Here is a 20010-nt window from a genome sequence, read left to right on the forward strand (position 1 = left end):
AAAGAATAACATTCCCTCTACTTTATTATAGATCACCAAAATCGTTCTGCGTCTTCAGATCTCTGGGTGGAATTTTACCATTCTTCCACTCAACGGAAACTAAAAAATACGCCCCGGTCAATGAAAGAGCCACCAAATTTAATTAACTCACCATATTCGAATTGATTGTCTGTGAAGGGAAGGAGATTGTAAAAGAGTGCCGGAAAATTTGGTTCAAAAATTTTGTATTGTATAACCTAAGAAAGGTTGCAAAATTTCGGTGATATTAATTGGGGGAAGGTTGGTTTCTATGAACCTATTCCTGCGTGCCTCATTTTTTGGTGCTTTTCCATCTTTACTTTTGTCAAAATCCACGTTATCCGCTAATTTAAGTATATTGATTATAATCAACGCTTTAGGTGGCCTCCCCGATGGCGCAATGGTAGCGTCACCGCCTTGTAATCAAGGGGTCCCGGGTTCGATACCCGGTGGAGGCACAAGTGGTTCGGATCCCACTTTAAACTGTAGGTCCAGTCCCGATTAGCCTTACTGTGCATAAAGTGGACTTAAAACACCAACTCAACTCAACTCAACTCAACGCTTTAGACAGATTTTCTCACTTCTTTTGAATTCATCTGACTTCTTTCGGCTATGTGCAAAATGCTTGAGTTGCTGTTTTAAGTCCACTTTATGCACATTAAGGCTAATCGGGACTGGACCTACAGTTTAAAGTGGGATCCGAACCACTTGTGCCTCCACCGGGTATCGAACCCAGGACCCCTTGATTACAAGGCAATGACGCTACCACTGCGCCATGGGGGAGGCCCATGTGCAAAATGCATTTTATACTTTAGTTGAATATATATTCCTATATTTCCATGTCGTAAAAATACTTGCTCGTATTCGTACTGGAAAGACTCAACAGGGATATTGAGTAATACACAGTATGTTTCTATTATTAATTCAATCTAATTCTCAATAATAATAATAGGCATGTAGCGGTTTTAATTCGTGCGGCAATTTTGGTTTCAATAACAGAATACAACGCCTGCATGCTCACTTCACATCGCTGGTAGATTAACCTAATAATAATAATAATAATAATTGAAGAGAAAATAAAATAAGCAGCCGTATCGTACTCTGCCGCAGTCATTTTGCCGCCCAAAATCGTGCGTCTTAGACCCGGGACCTAAGCCTAAATCTGGTGAGACTAAATTTATTTATTTATTTTTGGCACGCTGATCCAATATATGAAAATATCTAAAAGTAGTTTTCTGGAACCACCATTTCTCAATGCTCAGGTAAAATTTGAACATTTTCTGTCGACTGGTCTTCGAGATATTAGTGCTTACACAGGCTTGATGAGGGAAGTGTTCAAATTTTCGACAGGGTATTAGATCACCTTAGGATAAAATGTTAAAGGTCCAACTTCAGTTGAGGGAGCTCCAATACATTACAGAGATGAAGTCGAGAGCTGAAATGTTTACAAACCTTTCCATTAACTCAAGGAATGACGATTAGTTCTCGACACTGAAAGATCTAGAGCCAATTTGGCGGGAATGCGCGGAAATGATGCGCAGTCGCGCTGTTGCAGTGGGCCTGTTAGGGCAGCTGGGTTATCGATCAGTGATGCTGGTGTTGGGCAGTGGAAAAGAACAAGTCTGGTACGGAATGGAACTTCGATTGTCGTCTGCAGCTCTCTCCAGGGCAACGGATAATCTTTCATCTCTATAGCCACGGAAAACTGCAGGTAAGAAGACTGGGCATTTTAAAATGTACATATAGCTACCACTCTTATTCTGGTGTGGAATTTTTCCCAAATCAGGTGCGGTCACTGTCTCAAATATCACGGGTTATTGGTGTAGAAAGCTATGAATTTTTGTAACCTGATCCTATCAGAGCTAAGATAAGCAACTATGGTCCGATTTGCCCGTCTGTCTGTCCGTCTGTCGTGCCGTTTAACTCGGAAGCTACAAAAGCTAGAAAGGTGAATCTTGACAAGTGGAAGTATACCCCCTGTGATTTCACTAGCGAAGACTATCTACTTGAGCTTCCTAGCTCCCCTGTGTCATCTGTCGTTATCTCGTGAACAACACTGCGTAGCAAATAAAACTTAGTGGGCTCCCGAGAGAGAAATCTGTTACCGAGGCTGGTGTAACGACGCTTACATAGGTCTTATCATGTCAGATATCGAAATCAATGAACTGAATCGAAAGGTTGATAGGTCTATGGGTAAAACCTATGCAGACCCACATATGATCACATTGGCAAGTCTCCAAAAATCTCTGGAGCAGTTGAGGATTGTTATAAGAAGGGAAATACATTCCTCCTCTTCTTCTTGCTCTATAGTATTTTATTTTCACACCCCAAATGTTACTGCTTTGGCAATCTATTAGAATATATGATTAGTACAATTTGAGTATATATTATATAAAATGGTGTTACAAATGTGTCCATAAGGTTGATTCCGGTCTCTTTTATCACTGAGGAAGTATCATTATGGAGGAGAATTCGTGTAGGAAATCAGGTGGAAGGAGAAAAAGAGAAAAATAAAAGCAGGAGAATAGAGGTTAAAGTCTGAAATTCGACCGAAAGCCTTAATCTTAGAAGTCAATGGTGGATAGAGAAATTATAAAAAATGTAACATTCAGCATTCAAAATGCTGTTACTTACTAGAGATGGAACCGGCACTAGACGAGACCCAGAACGAGAAAGGCCTGTGCAAAAACGCGCTCGAGACTTTGCTAAATTATAACGCATGATACTAGACAATTTTCCCTATAGCAAAATTACTTTACTATGTGAATTTATATGAAGTTATTGCAGCCCCGTAGCTAGATATTTTGGCGCCTTAGGCAGAATTGTGATTTTTCGGAAAGAGATCACAGAAAAAAAATATTTCGGGGCAAGTTGAGAATGTCAGTAAGCAAGCATAATGTAAAATATATCCATTACAGGGCAAGTCTAACTTCGTATCAACCTCAGGTCAAAAAGGATTTATGATAGAGATCTTCTCGTGACGTGGTCGAACAGGAAACGTCATGTACCAAGTCGAATGGTGAAATCTATTTTCATGTGGTGATCCCCCAAAGGAAGTATCTTCATAACTTGAAAACCTTCAATGGGAACTAGGCTCGAGAAATACCTTGTATGTCTTCCTTCTCTACCTCTGCCAAGTGTAAATTTCACCGTCTTGACTTCCATGTCTCTTTTTAAAGCATTGAATGGCGCCCTAGGCGTCAGCCCTCCCCCCTTGGTTACCGCTCTTTACGGGCCCGAGTGATTGTGTACATTCAGGGTAACGTTCAGTTTTACGACGTTTCGTGGTGTCGAAACGAGGTATCAAACAGAGATAAAGTTATGAAGAAAAGTTATTTTGACTTAATGATTTCTAAACGCTGAAAAGGTAGTTTGTGCATTGGCACACTATATATGTTGCTAATACCATAGGGACTAGGGACTTAGGACGAGAACGATACCAGGTGTTTATGAATCAAAACGATATCAATTGATTGGGTTTATTTTGCTTCGTTTTCCTGTCCATTTTGGCTGATCGCGAAGATAGACATTTACAACTGGAGACAAGGTCGAGAATGAGAGACAAAAAGAAACTTCACCCTCCCAGTGCTCCTGTTTCGTCTCGTCTCTATATTTACTCTTCAGTCTCATTCTCGAATGATAAGTCTCGATTTCGTCTCGAAATAATGAATACAAAAATGTAATATAAATCTTATTAAAAAAAACTAAAAACATAAGTTTTTGTACATAAAGTATGACCAGGACCTTAATAGCCATTCCTTGCACAATACACAAATGAAGAAAATACAACTACTATGATGCGATTCCAAGGTTTTTTTCTTCCTTAACAACACTGAGGACGTGCGACATGTTTGATGCAATATTTATTTGCCGACTTTATTTCACGTCATCTTTGTCACGTGACTGCAGATTAGATCTGATCGCTTACTTGCAGCATTCAGGAGAGAAACCAGGTACGTCTAGTTGGAAAGCGAGGGCCATTTCAAGTTTCGCACCTAGTTCTGAGTTGTTTTAGTGCAGAAAGGTAGAAAGGTTATTTCAGTGAGCAGCAAGCGGTAGAACCCAGGAAGGGGCTAGTGAAATGCCATGGAGGGGATTCTGTCTGCAGGATTATTTCCAGGAAGGAACACCAAGGCATTTTTTTCTCCCCCAAAATAACCTGAAATCAATATTCTTACAAGCTTGCATCTATTTTACATTTTGGCCAATTTAAAAGAGTTTCCTATAATATTCGATGCAATGTGATGTAATTGGAATGAAATTACATTACAAGATATGAATGTCCTGCAATGTCATTTTATTTCATGTTCAATTGTTCGAGAAGAGCGTGCCCTCCGCTGCAACCCTTTTGGGGTGCCAGGATCAAAGACATAGACATTGAGAGGAACAACGATAAGAAAATGTTGGATGCTTCCGAGCCAGATTACAAGGGAAGAAGTACTAGGTGGAAATGTCGATAAAATTACTTACATTTACAGATATTGCAAGTGACGATTCGCTGAACAATAATTTGGTGTTTCATATTCCACGACAGGTTAAAAGAAGACCCTCAATTACCTATACCTGGCTGTAGAACATTCATAAAAGTACGTACTGTACACTGCACAAGCATTGCACGGCAAATTGTCAATGATTATTTTTATTAATTTTTGTCTTGCATTTTACGTGTTTTTAAGAAATGACATAGAATGCATCAGAAAAGAGAACGAAATAGTGATAGACAATTTACCTATTGTTATCTTTACCTGATTGTACGTACCAGAAAACTGTTCTTTATATTTGTACATAAGTTTTAGCCACCTCGAACGCGTCAAGTGATCGACTCAATCTCTCAACCTAAGCTTCTGGGTTTGCTTCTCGGCGTTGGCTTAGGTGTTCTTTTAAGAATATCCTCACCATTCTAATCGAATCACCACTCCTACCATTGTCTCGATTAGCCAAAGGTGGCAGAAAAGCGACATAAAATACAATAATACAAATAGAACCCAATTATTGATTGCTTAATATGTGTGAAAAACTCAATATGCTGACCAAGGCAGAAATTTATTTTATTTTAAAACATAAACTAAATTTCTGCCTTGATCAGCAAATTAATTTTTTCATATCATGGAAACAAGGCTTAATGGTGTTTATGTCTTAATATGTGATGTATAATGTACAGAACGGTTGTTTTTTTAGATTTTTTATAATAAGTAAATTAATACACTTGTGTACAAATAAATTCAAGACTCGATACGAGACTTTTCGAGACCGAGACGGTACAGAGAACGGGTATTATCGACAGAATAAAGTGAAGACATAGGGCTTAGTACTCGAGACTGGCATCCTCACTCACGAGACAACTAAGTCTCGTTATAACATCCCCATCCTTGGGCATTACAGTACGTAGACCTCTTTCGCCCGAGAAGCGTGAAAGGTCCTACCGAATTAGAACTCGAATGACTTTCGATGGTAGAAAAAGAAGACGATGAAAAAGAAAGGTAGTGGAAAAAGTGCGAAGAGAATCAGTTGTAGACTTGCCATTAATCTTGAGACCAGCGACCACCGGAGCACGGCTAATGTCTTCCGTTGCAGAGATTCTCTGGATCGATGCCAGATTAGGACAGAGCGAAAATTACGTAGCAGACAACTCCCCATTCTTTACCCAAGACTCGCTTTCATATCACTTCCGTTTTCAGACGAGGAGGAAAAAACTCATCGCGTTCGGATGTCGCAAATAGCAAAGAAGAATGTCTGAAACATTCAGTTTCTTAACATTTGAAGTTTGTAGCGATTGCAGTTGTCCTTTATCGAGGACATCATTTAGGAAACTACAAGTCGTAAGTACAGTCATCGAGAAAGATACGCATACTCTAAGATTGTACTACAAAATTCACGAATTTGTTTTAAGTCATGTGGTATTGAACAGTGACTTTGCGAAATCTGTATGCAAACTATGCACATTTTGAGAGTTGATATTTTTCAAAATACTAGTATAACCGCGGACCAAATGAACCGAAAAGCATATTCTCGGTTCATTTTACATTTCTGTTTTTGTAGCTTTGAAAATACCTCAAAAGTATTCTCTAGCTTCAAACCTTTCAGAAATCTAGATTCCTTAAAACCCTTCTCACGAAAATCACTCATTGAAAATATGCCAGAATTTTTGTTCAAGATATGAATGTTTCCCAATAGAAATTGCATGCTTCTGGAGATTGTGTGGGCGAAAAAAAAATATTATAGTTGTCTATTCGGACTTGGCATACAAATTTCCAGAAAGTATAATGTGGATTGATGACTTTAGGGAGTAATATACCCTCCTAAAATTTCAAGGGTTACAATGTACCCCTGTTCCTTTATCAATTCATCATTCATCCTAATTATCACGATTAGCCACAAGGGGAAGAAAAGCGACGGTTGTTCCAGCAGCCTTGGAAACAGAGTACCTTTCCAAAATGTCGTTAACCCACTCCTTTCAACTTCTACAATAATATTTTCAATATAGGGTCTTCCAACAATAGCATTTCGTAACCACTTTGATGCGCATTGCACTCTGCCAACAAAGTGACGATTTTCTTGATGCAATGTGACCCCCCACATCGCCAGAGCTTCCTTCAGTCGAACAGGTAGAGTAAAAGTATGACCGAAACCCGATCCAATATGATATCGTTACTATTCAACTTTGCAAAATATCACTTTTTTCTTGGTTTCCTAACCATTATGTTCAGAACTGATAAAGGTGGTTGTACTGCTGGACAATGTGACAAATGGCGTTGCCAGATACTCTTTTTCGGGCGAGCTGAAGGGTGGACGAAATATTTTTATACATGTGAGCGCTACTTTGATGGTCATACTGTTTACTGACACTCTTCAGAAGCATTTTGAAATACTCTTCAATGTTTCTGAAGACCCAAGTTATTTTGTGATCCCTATTCACCATTTCTTTGTTCTTTGTCTGCCTCTGTTTCTCTCCCTCTCTCTCATTCTTTATTCCTTCGTTTTCCTATCTATTTTTTTCTTTCTTTCTCTTCGGTTTTTATCTATTTCGATCTTCTTTTTTCCTATCTCTTTTCCATCTTTCAGTTTCAGCCTAGCTCTGTGGCTAAGCATGTTTAAGTAGTCGACTTTCAATCTCGCCACCGAAATTCCTTAAGTTCAAGTCCTGGCGGGGGTATGGGTATTCCTTGTGAATGTTCCTTCATCAATTTCATCTACTCATCGTTCATCCCCATCGTCTCAATTAGCCAAAAATAGCAGAAAAGCGACTTAAAATAACAAAATACAAATATTTCTCTATCTCTTTCACTTTTTCTATCTCTCTTTGATTCTTGCTCTATATTCTGAAAATCCCTTATAAAGGTGTTTGGTAGAAGTTAGCCCATGCAGTGACAACGCCCCTGATTATAACAACTTTGAAAGGAAAGAATAGTTATTAATTTTGTTGTTTGTTACTCTACTGACACTTTTCAGAAGCAGTTTGAAATATTTGGCCGAACTCTTTACCACAATGTTTCTGAATAAACCCGGTTGTTCTGTGATAACTCCTGCAACAGAAAGAGCACGACAATCACTCTGCAAGTACTTTGGTAACGACACCAGTAAAACCGTAATGATCTTCAGAGATAAATGGTGCAACTAAGAACTAAACCGAGTGAGACTCTCGTATATGATAAAGTCACCATCTCACCTCGAATGCCTGTCTCGCCTTCGGTCTCGTCTCGTCAAATTTTCCGATATCCGTTTCGGATGCAATGGATAATCCGAATATCCCGATAATTAGGATATCTGGATAATCCGAAAAGCAGGATAAAAAAATATCCGGATAATTGGAAACATCCGGACAGAACATATTTCATGAAGGATTTGTGGCAAATCCGATTCCGTGGACGAGACGCGCGTGGGCGAAGCGCACAAAGAGAATTCGGTGGTTCAGGTCTTGGGTTAGTCTTGTGTACAAGCAACTTGTATATTACTAGAATGACTAAGCCTAATCCACAAATACAGTCAGAAAATATACAAATATTTACAAAATGACATCCCCATCTACAGACATAACTTTTACTTTTCTGTAGAATAGTACAACCAACTTGTACAAGCGGCCTGGTGGCCTTGTCAATTGGCATGCTATAGACTTAAAATTATGGCACCATATTTAAAAATGTATATACAATATAGCGTTTTTCGTGTCGTGTCGCACAATGTGTCATAAGTAGTTACAAAATGACATCATTTACAGAGATAACCCTTATTCTAGCTTCGTAATATACTCCAGTGTACGTAAGTATTTCAGCAAATCTCCTTCCAAGTACATATTCAGAATCCTCCGTATTCGTTGGTCAACCTAACCTAACCTAATAATAATATTCACGGGTTCAGGTTCAGTCCGGGTTAGCCTCACTGTGCATGAAGTCACCAAATCCATTAATCAGTCAATAACAATATTGTTTCTATACTACAATTATAACAATAATACTAATAGCACTCCTACGACTGACAACTCCTACAACCCTCCACTCTACTATCTTAGTCATACGACCGGTCCCGCGAACCGGAAGTTAGGTGCAGTCAAGATCACGAAGTCAGGTGCGCGCGCTTCAACCCCTGTGCGCTTCGCCCACGTGCGCTTCGACCATGACGAAAATGACGAAAAAAAAGAATATGTGGATAGCCCGTAAAACGGATAAATGATAAAACTGTCCGGATAATACATACATTGGGATATCCGAATAATAAAGATAACCTGAATATCCGGATATTCTTGATATCGAATATCCAGACAATCCGTATATCAGAATATCCGATATCAGCATATTTGAAATCCTGATAGAAAATTATCCCATATCCGGATAAACAATCCCTAGTCTGGAATTATATGGTTTGGTTCTCATATCGATTCTTAAACTGTAGCCTCGCCTTTGTCTCGATGCGTGCATTTGTCAAATTTTGAACTGTAAAAGAAAATGTATGAGTTCAAACATTACTGCAATTTCTCTTTGGGGATAGAACGAATTTTTGATGGCCTCGTGTCTCCCTCCTCCTCCACCCGCACTTGTTCACATTTATTTGAAAGTGTAATTACAGTTGAATAGACCAAACAAACTTCCAATTCTATAGTAATCAGTGGCCTAACCAGAATATTCTAAAGGTAGAGGTTGCGTATACTTTCCTTAGTAATCAGTCCTTATTTTCCCATCTTTTCCTGCATTTGACGTTATTTTTTTTAAGGAATACTGGGTCAAAGGGTGGGGGGGGGGGGGGATTGTAATTTTTAAAAACATTATTTAAACTATCTGAAATCTATACTATTTTATAGATAAGATAAAGATTGCTTTTTAAGGCACTGATTCCAGCTGACATCTCGAAAAATTTCTTCGTGTGCCCTAGACCTGGTTCCAAGGGTCATAAAGTCACATCGCAGGAAAGAATGGGGACGTCATTTTATTTTTAGAGTGGACCTTCCTTTGCAGAGCCGTTGCAGATCCTTAACTCGCAAACGGAGAAAAAAAATGCTGTGGGACAATTTATGGGTCCACGGAACAAAATAATCTAGGTCACCATTTTCTGAATGATTCACATATTGTTCCTCTTATTAAATCTTCTATCAGCTTTATTCGTAACCTACTTTACCTTTGGCTAAGCCTGGCTTCTGTAGATTCTCTCTTTGCCACGGCTATTGATCTATGCAGCTCGAGATCGGTTAATTGAGCATTTCGTTGTTGTTTCCCCCTATCTACGGCTTCGTTACAGTTGGCCGGATTCCGATGCTGCCCTCTACATTCGCTTCAGGTAAGCTGTCATTTCTTGTTGAAATGTATTATCACGTCGGTCGTGGACAAATGAAATCGTTTGTGTGTAAATTGGAACTCGAATGTAAAATCTAAAATTTACGTATTGATTTGCTTGCAGTGGCGGCGAGGGGGGCCCGTTGTCCCCCACTTTTTGAAACTTTTGCTCCCGCACTATGCTAAATCTTATCTACCAAGGGAAAGTAAACTGTCCATGCCCCCGCCCCCCCCCCCAGTTTTTGGAACCCGATCGCCGCCACTGTTTGCTTGTAATGTTGCCATAAACACAACAGAGAGGTGATATATAATTTGAAGAGAAAAGTGTGATTCAACTACCGTATAAACTGTATCAGAAAACTTTTTCCTCTCGTCAACAAGAATGACTTGCCGCCTAGGCCACTCGGCCAAGTCAAGTACGTCAAGTCAAGTCACGATTAGCCTATCTGTGCATAAAGTAAACTTAACACAAAAACTAAAGAAAGAAAAACCTCGTGTATTCAGACATTTAAAAATCTGTTTATTCCAAAACTGTGTTTTTCCTATTTGTTCGTAAGTTTATGTACGCACAGTATGTTATGATCAGAACAAAATTTTTGTATTAGTCTTATGCCAACCTCCGTGGCGGAGTGGTTAGCACAGCGATCTACGACGGCAGGTGTCCACGGTTCGAATCCAGGCCTGCGCATGGTTTTTCTTTGCATCCCCTCATCATTTCATCATTCACCCTCTTCTTCCGATTAATCAAATGTGGCAGAAAACAGAAGTAAAATAAGCAAAAAATCAACCAATGCATTGAGATTATTTTCGTCACCTTTCTGCCTATTTAGGCTAATCATGACAACGATTGATAAGGACTCGAAGGGAACACTCACAAAGGTCCAAGGGTGGCTTTCACGAGGAGGAAAACTTCACCCTCGCCCTCCGAAAGATAGGCGAGGGCGAGTTCAAAGTCGAGCCGTGAGGGTAGTTGAGTCAGGACTCGAACCCGGAACCCATAGCCACACAACGAAGTAAAATTATCACGCTGCCTAATCATACCTTTAAAAACCAACTATATTAAATAGAGCACTCGAGCCATACAAATCCTCAATTTCTTAGATTCTGGTACCACAGAATTCGGTACTTACAGGCATACCAAACTACAATATAAACTGCAAACACTTTCATACAGAATCTCCATCTCACGAAGAAATAATTGTGTACTGTAATACTGTGTCCATACACTATTTTATGTAATCATTTCATGTATGTAGTAATGTTATTTTCTTGTATACTTTCAAATATTGTAATGGGAAATTTAATAAAGTGGTAGAGCAAAACAATAACAGGGGAACCGTAATTCGAGCGAAAGACGTCCCAGTTTATTCACAGAGGCACTGGGACAAAGCGTATGCCCTCGAATGCATACGGGTGGAGGTTTGGTAACATTCGGGGGTTCCCCCCTTATTTATGCTCCTTCGACACAAGATTTACTTGTGCTTAATAGTATATTGTAACCAGACGGAAAAGGTGCATTAACTAGAATAGCTTGTTCATAGGCGTAGTTTTGTCCGTCCACTTGGGGGGGGGGGGGGGGCTAACTGCTTTTATCCATTACGAACTTCATCATGGCCATTCTCCTTGCGAAACAAGCATGAACGTCCGCAGGAATTTTTTCTAGGGAGGGGCTTGTAATGTTTGTTGTTTTGGGGATGTTTCTGCAATACTCTTTCAATAATTTACATATATTACTGTGACTAAAATGAAATTATGTGTGTGTGAAATATATGATTTTTGGTTGACTTTCATTTTTCCGATGTCCATGAAAACAGGTGATTCGCACACCATCTTATCCAAAAGAAATGGAATTGTGTTTATACCGAGTGTTACTTTTATGGAAGGAATAAATACACTCTTATAGATGGTTGCACATATATTAAAGAACACATTTCTTCTTTTGGAAAAAGAAGGTATAATTATAGTGTGTTATTATTGGGTAATCCTGTGTTCTTAGTAATGAACTAATTATAATGTTGCAAGGCAAAGCACTGAGAAGCACTTGAGATTAGTTCCATGAAAAAACTAAGATTTTACACAAATTACATAATTGTCTTATCTAAATGCTCTCTTTTGCCTTTCTGTGTAAATTCCTGACTACTTCATTGTGGTCCACTACAGTTTCTTTTTCTATGTCCAATAGTATCTTGCCTTATGGTTGACCTTAGACATAATTCCAGACGTCTCATTGCAGAAAAAGACTGTTCAGCTGTAGCCGAATACAATGGCATACACTGTGCAATATTCAACTCCTTTGTACAATTGAAAATGAATAGCTACCCAAGGTGTGATTTCTGCTCCCAGCCTTTTGCCCCCTCCAATTTACGCCATGCTTTCGGATATTCAGAAAAAGTATACTGGAGAAATGAATTAGGAAAACGAAAAATTCCGAACTATTGCAAAATTGAGAACTTGGCAAATTATTGAATTATTCTTCATCTGAACATTATGTTGGCTTAAGGATAAAGTCGGCCTTTTATTAAAGAGAAGGTGTGACTTAAACAATTATTAGAAATGAGCCTGCTTATAAGTATACTAAATAATCGGGTGAAGAATACAGAAAGTTGCAATTTACGTGATGTATTTCTTCAATTATCCTCTGAAAGTAGACTTTTAAAAGAGGGTTCACAACAAAACAACTTTTCCCTTGCCAGGTAATTTCAAAAGGACACCAAGTATGACAGGTTTTAAGAGATATATCGTTTAATTTTCTTTCTCAAATTAAATATTCTAAGTTTGTTCACCCGACGCCTGACTCTTACTATTAACAAACTCTTTAATAAAAACGAGTAATCACTCTGTCATCTTTGCTTGATTTCACAAACAGTATGAGCCACTGGCGTAAGCAGGATTTTTTTTAGGGGGGATGCTGGAATTGTAATGGTGGATAGTGGGTACGTACCTGCTTTCTAGGAATGCAATATTTCGTATATTTAGAACTTTCCACTCTCAAAAGTTAAAATTGGGGGTCAGTTTAAGGGGAGTTTACATTTACCACTCTGGGTTTTTTCGAGTTCTTCATAACTTTTATTTGAAAATGTTGCGAAAACTCAAAATTTCGGAGGGAGCCGTATCCCTGAAGCAGTATCATTAGAGGTGATGCAGAAGACTCACCCGTCATGAAGAGAGTTGACCACAAGTTTCAACTGCACCGACCTAGCATAATGGAAGATACATATAAGACCCGCGCATCTGCATACATATTCGTGACATGGCGCAACGTACACAAAAGACTTGGAAAGGAGCGATTATGAACTATAATGGTCACTTAATAAAAGTTATTGCGCGCGATTTAATCGCATCCACACGATCGTGACACATTTACATTTACACGACGTTCAGGTGTACTTCTTTAAATGACTGGTACGCAATACAGGAACTGAATGACCAGTACGCACTTACTTTAATTTCACTATTTTTTCTGACGCCTTTTCCCCATCAAAACTGCTATTCTATACAAGTCTCTACGACTCTTTTTCATGTTAAAAAAACTCAATTTTAGGAGGGCATTATTCAAAAACTCACTTTACGAAAACCACTGGCGTACGCAGAGGGGGCTAACGGGGCTACAGCCCACTCCAAACATTTTGAGAAAATCCAAAGTTTTCAAATGAAAGCATTAAAGAACTCTGAAGAAACCAAATTGTTAAATGAAACCCCGCACCGCGATTACAATATTTTGTCTTGAAACAACATTTAAGACGAAGGTTAAGAATGGTAATTATGAATATTTTACAGTGTACCCTCCACCCCCGTTGGAAAGCAGAAATATAGATGCAGGTGTAATATCCAGTTTTACAATTCCAGCCTCATCCGGAAAGAATCCTGCGTATGTAAGTGTGCCAAACTGCTATTGTTTGAATGTAACAACTTTGTTTACAATGCACTCCAAGGTGGAATATCAAGAGAAATAACCGTCATATATTTTCTTTGAACTTTGATTTTTATTGAACATAATTGAAAGTCTTTCCTTAGTTGTCACTGCCCCACCGCCACCACAAGAGTACCACATGGAAGATTCATGATGAATTTTCTATCTTTTTGTGTGTGCTATTTCTCTTTCCTTATTATTTTGTACATATACCGCATGCGTTTCGGGGGGGCTAATGTCAGGCTCTGGGGGGGCCTTAGCCCCCGTAGCCCCTACCTAACTACGCCTATGAGCTTGTTTCAGAAGAAGCTCTGTTTCATAGACGGGTGGAATCTCCAGATCTCCAGCGATGACATTCCCTGGAAACACGCAAAGAGCTTCCGGAAAAGACTGGAGCAAATATTGATCCCCGATCTGAAGGGAAGGAAAACGACGACCTTGCACACGGAGAGAGAAAGAGTAGGAAGAATTTTAGGCTAGCCTCAAGGGTGAAAAGAACATTTGCTTAAGGTTAAAATGCACCTTCTCTCTTTCTAACACACAAGAAGAGAGAAATAAGTCACTTTAATTTGTATTTTATGTCCGAACACTGCCCTACAGTTCTATGTGACAATCATTATACTAAAATTATGTTTCAGATGAATAGACGGATCTGCTGACATTGTCTATAAACTGTTCAAAGTCTGGTGCAAAGTAACACTACGCGTTATCTTACATACTCAGAATTGATGTAACAGAACACTCTTGTTAGTGTTAAAGCGGAATTGGCTTTTACACTCGATTAAATGTTATACTATTACACTAATTGTGGCATTTTTCTTGATTTCACTATCAGAGCGATAATATTCTGTATATTGCATGTGTTTACATATGATGTTTCGTGAGTTGTAAATAAAAAGACAGTTGAGTGGAAGAATCGTAGCTATCGTATCGTATCTAGAAGATATCCTTCTCTTCGTTAGAGAATCTGTCTCCTCTAATGATAAGAGGACATAATAGAAAAACGAATGGACATATTAAAAGAAGAGGTTTGATGTGAGTGCTCTCGTCAAATTGCCTGGAAATCAGTTACGCACTTCTTCACTGATGGAGAAGTAAAAATCTGGTTCTTTGTTGAGATCGAACCTATATGCCTCGCTATACGGTAACCAACACTCTACCAATACATTCATACATTTTCTATCTTTCCATTAAGTCTATTTCTTCCCTCGATAAACTCTCAACACCTGAAGAACTACTATCTCTAAATTTCTCTAATAATTGTTAGTTTCATTGTCTATTAGCACAAATCACGTATGTAAAAAATTATTCAATTTTACTGTGAAAAATGGCATGTTTTACATATTGTGTTTTTTATTTAATGTTTTTGGGACATTCCTTTGGAAATTCGTGTGCGTGTGTGTGAGAAGAGTGGTGTGCAGGACGTTGCTCCACGTATTATTTTCTCCAATGTAGAGTTTGCACAAAGTGAAAATATAACGCAAGTTCGCCGAGTTCGTTCCAAGCAAACATACCGTGGAACCAAGCATTCTCCATTCTCGGGGACAAGTGACATTACGTCCGCCATTGTTCATCTTGTATTTCTCTTTGTCATGAGGCTCATCCCTGATGCCACAGTGGTAACACTGTCGCCTTGTAATCGAAGGATCCCGGGTTCGATACCCGATTGAGGCATAACTATAGTGATTCGGATCCCACTTTAAACTGTAGGAGTAGAGTAATCAACCCGGTTCTAAGCCCGAAAATGGGGCTCCGTGGGGCTCGCAGTGTTGCAGTGTAAACGTTCTTATACGTTCTTAAACGTTTCAACGTTTATATAAGAACGATAAAAACGTACTATGATACTCACCTTCACGATTAGTCAAACGTAGTATTCATTCGCACTTCATATTTTCCGTCCTTAAATTCTAATAGTAACAAAAGCCTTCCATCTCTCATTTTTATATTTAATTCTGTGCAAATCACATGCCTGGAAGCTTGCGTGTATCACCCTCACTGTTTATTCAGATTTTGACCTTAACTATTGATCATGCATTTTTTTTATTGCATATTTCCCATGTCAACACAAAATATATATTTTCTCTTGGATTAATTTTAACTATGATGATGAAAATTAGAGAAAGAGTAGAGAGAGAGAGAGAGAGTCCTCCTCCGTAGCTGAGCGAGTTACGGCGTTCACTCGTCTTGAGATTGTTCGCTGCGAGACGGCATAGGTTCGAATCCGGCTCTGGTCGGAATTTATTCGGCCTACGTATAGGGCCGGTAGCAACCCACCATCGTGAGAAAATTGGGGGAGCTACGAGTGACTGGTGTAAGCTGGTTTCAGATATCTTCTATAACGGCTGAGGGTTCGTCGTGCTGACCAACATCGCCTCATTGCCAGTTAAAGATAACTCTAGGTAGGATTGAGGAAGGGGGGGGGGACTGACAATCGGGAGATAGCCCATAAACCTTCGAGGTTTTAAAATATGAAAACTATTCATTCCACAAAATCTAAAATTTCTCGTCATTGTCACGTGAGATTTCTTTTCAATATGACTTCTGCAATACTAATTAGTTCCTAAGTAGGATAATGAGATGGACAGAGAGAGATATTAAAATATGAGACCAAATGGTAATGTATCGACGTCTTGTAATCAGTGTGTCCTATTCCGAGTTCCAGTCAGGTCGCATAATGTTTCAGATTCCATTTTTTAAACGTATCTCGAGTCGTGATTAGCCTATGTGTGCAAAAAAAATAATGTTAAAACAAACTCTTGACCTCAATAATACAAGTTGTGTATTTTCTTTCAGCTGTGGTTCCCTCTTTTTCGCGAGAAATAACAAATTAACCTAATCATTAACTCAACAAATAAAAATGCATCTCTAAAATTAATTAATAAAAACTGTTATTACACCCAAAACCTCTATTTTATCGTAAATGTAAATGAAATGTCATCTCACATAGTAAAAACAATATGAAAATTGTTCTAATGAGTGATATACAATTGTCAAACACATACATGAATACATTATGTTACAGATTCCACCGATGTAGTTTCCGGTGAAGTGATTATGGTGAAATTACTTTCCAGTTCTCGTCGGTGAAATGTTGATCACACACCGGACACGTTTCAATGTTATTGCAAGATTGAAGTTCATCGCTGGATAATGGAAACATTTGGTTTCGATTCGCATAAGAGGCTGCCAATGGTCTCAACCTCTTCAACCATCTTTTCAAAAAAAATAAAAAAAAAAGTTTGATTACATCTGGTCCTCGGTAAACATACGGTTCATCTATCCTATCCTGTCGCACAACAACATATCCGAAACTCGAGGCTTCGTGCGGTGTTGTGGAAGAAAATTCGGGGATGAAGAATATACATGACTCGATTTATTTATTTCTTCTCTTTTTTTCTGAGAGCATATGCAAGTCTTATTCAAGAACTGGAATGATTGTGCCTTTCGAATAGAATTTATGGAGGGGTAGAGAGAAGGCCAATATGGACGGGTTAGAAACAAGTGATGTTATGATGATAGCCGTCGCTATTTCAGAGTGGCAAATGTTTAACATTAATTGTTGAATTTTATTTTAGGCTAGGCATATTCAACATGCCCCACTTCGTCAATTTTATCAAAACAACCATTATTCATCCTCATCGTTGCCATTAGCCAAAATAGCCTCGCTTCTTTTTTTTCACAATTTTCGTAGTGATCTCCGTTCGCACTTGGCTTTTGTAGATTAACAAAAATCGCCTGAAGTTTGAACACGTCATACTGGTGCAAGCTGTTTTTGTGATTGTTCTCCTCGATTATTCAAAGTGTCTAATTTTCGCATATTCAAATACACACAAGTGAAGGGGGTTCATGCCACATTAGTGATTTTAAATTGTATTCTCGGAGCCATGCACACATTTCCTAACATTGTTGCCTTGTAGTCGATGAGTTGAGCAGGTACAGCTGTGAAGTTGTTAATAAGACCCAACACAGACAAGTCACCCCAACATTTGCTTTTCGACATAGATTTTTAACTAGAAAATTGTTATGATTACAGTACACCCATATCAGTATACAATAACATGGTGCCATTTTTCTGTTTCTGTTGCCAACAAAAGCAAATCTACAGACCACAGGTTCGAGCAATAAGACATTAACTATATTTTACAGCATACATGTAGGTACGCCCCGCGAGGTGTATTATTGGAAGACTCAATACATGTGAGCAATGGAGTAAATTTTTTTTCTTTTATTTTGATGTCCATGCATTTATCTGAACCCCCTTGTCCAACCAAAACAAAAGCTCCGGTCCCATCTGGAGACTGCAAAAAAACTGATATGTATGTTTATTCAGAAAAACCATCCATGGACAATACCGTTGCACCCTCCATGTGCATTTTCCTTGTTGGCTGAATGCGAAGATGGCCGAGACTGCTTTCGAAATTGCTTTCAGCCTCGCATCACGATACAGCCGTTTTCTACAATTCTATTAGCCTACTATTATTATCTAAAACTATTTCATCACACACAATCAAAAAAAGATAAAAAAATAACATTTCTCTCCTTCCCTCGCTTTTAGCCGTCGTCCAGTGTCCTTCTAGATAGCATGACTAGCAAAAGTATTAAAATCAAAATATGAATTATCCGTTATAACCCCTCCCCTCATTTCTTTACATGCACGCTCGATGACATTTGAAATAAGCAAAAAACACACCGCTATGCTTAAAAAAACATCCATTGTACAACTCTATAGGTCGAGGTTCATAAGCCTCGTCCATCTCATGCCAGGGGCTGCATATCTTGTGTACAGTTTATAGTGGCATCATATTCCTTCACTCGAGAGACTTGCAAGACAGCTCAGGTTATAACTCTGTTTTAACTAAAACTAAAAACTAACTCTCTAGCCTTCCTAAACCCGAAGGTTCATTGCTGCAGCAACACAGGCCTTCTATCTTTCCTTATCTTGAGCAAGATCTATATATTTCTTTCCCTCCCTACCGATTTCCCTTAGGTCCATCTTAACGTTGTCCCTCCATCTTCGTCTTGGCCTTCCTACAGGTCTCTTGCTATCAGGTTTACCAACAAGAATCCTGTAAACTCCTTTTTCCTCTCCCATTCGTGCCACATGGCCTGCCCACCTAAGTCTTCTTGATTTAATTATTCTAATAATATCTGGACAAATTATGTAGTTCTAAATTATATAACCTTCTCCATTCACCTGTCTCCTCATCCCTTTTAGGTCCAAAGATTTTCCTAAGGATCTTATTTTCAAATACTCTTAATTTATGTTACTCTTTCAATGTAAGAGGACCAAGTTTCACATCCATATAATACTACAGGCAAAATTACTGTTTAGTATATTTTAACTTTTAGATTCTCAGATATTAAACAAGAAGACAAAAGTTTATGAAGAGAGAAGTAACATGCATTTCCTGAATTAAGTCTATTTTTTATTTCCTCTTTAATATAATTTTCATTTGTTAATATTACTTCTAAGTATTTGAATTTGGAAACTGCTTCAAACGAGTTGTTATCAATAATTAGATTTTGATTATTACCTAATACTTGGTTTCGGCCTGTAAGCATATATTTAGTTTTCTTTTTGTTAACTTCCAAACCTATCTCTTTAGCAGTTTTGAAAAATATTTTAGCATTATTCTTAATTGTATTCACATCATCCCCCAGTAAGTATACATCATCTGCATATGCTAACAACTGAGTTACACCATTTAATTTTAGTCCTTCTTTAGTTTCTTTAACTCTGTTTTAAGAAAATATTAATCGTCAGTCCATATGACAATGCTTGCTATCCGTACACAAACAACTCGCTCTTGCAATATATTATCTATTGTGAAAAATTCTCGCATGTTCGCAAAACAGGAAATACACGTCATAGCTTCCGTGAATCGAGCACAAGGTTACTGGAGCACGCAAAATACCGTATGCCAAGAATTAAATATTCCAAATGCAGGCATCATGCACAAATAGAATAATCAGGTTGAATTTACAGTCTAAAACCACCATGTTCTGGCAGCAAGTATCAAAAACATGTGGTTAGGAGATTTTGATAGGGAGTGAGTAAAATAGTTGTTGCAAGTTACCTTTTAAAACCCAGTACATGTGTAGGAATATATTGCATATAAGCTGTCTCACTCTCTCCGTATGTGTGTCAGGTGGTCGTGTCGATCGTTAGTTGTATGTCACAGCTTAACCGTACTAGGTAATATTTTTACATGAGGTAAGTTGGCATACTCTGCAAGGGTATATGTTTCAAGCTTCTAGCTGTAGAAAATTAGCTTTAGCCTATTTGCAATGTGTAAGTTTGGCTCGTCGAAAGCAACTCAA

At 38.5% G+C, this 20010-nt stretch overlaps 1 protein-coding gene across 1 annotated transcript in view; it reads left to right on the forward strand.

Moving 5' to 3' along the window:
* The first annotated feature begins 1624 nt into the window (after positions 1-1624).
* The window catches only part of LOC145998951 (uncharacterized), a 115169-nt gene continuing 96783 nt past the window's right edge, over positions 1625-20010 (forward strand). Inside the window, exon 1 of the mRNA XM_083135780.1 lies at positions 1625-1729. The gene's annotated coding sequence lies outside the window, so the exon portion shown is untranslated. The remainder of the gene's footprint in view (positions 1730-20010) is intronic.

This window comes from Lepisma saccharinum, chromosome 14, assembly GCF_977018435.1.
Source record: "Lepisma saccharinum chromosome 14, izLepSacc3.1, whole genome shotgun sequence".
Classification (NCBI taxonomy): Eukaryota; Metazoa; Arthropoda; class Insecta; order Zygentoma; family Lepismatidae; genus Lepisma; species Lepisma saccharinum.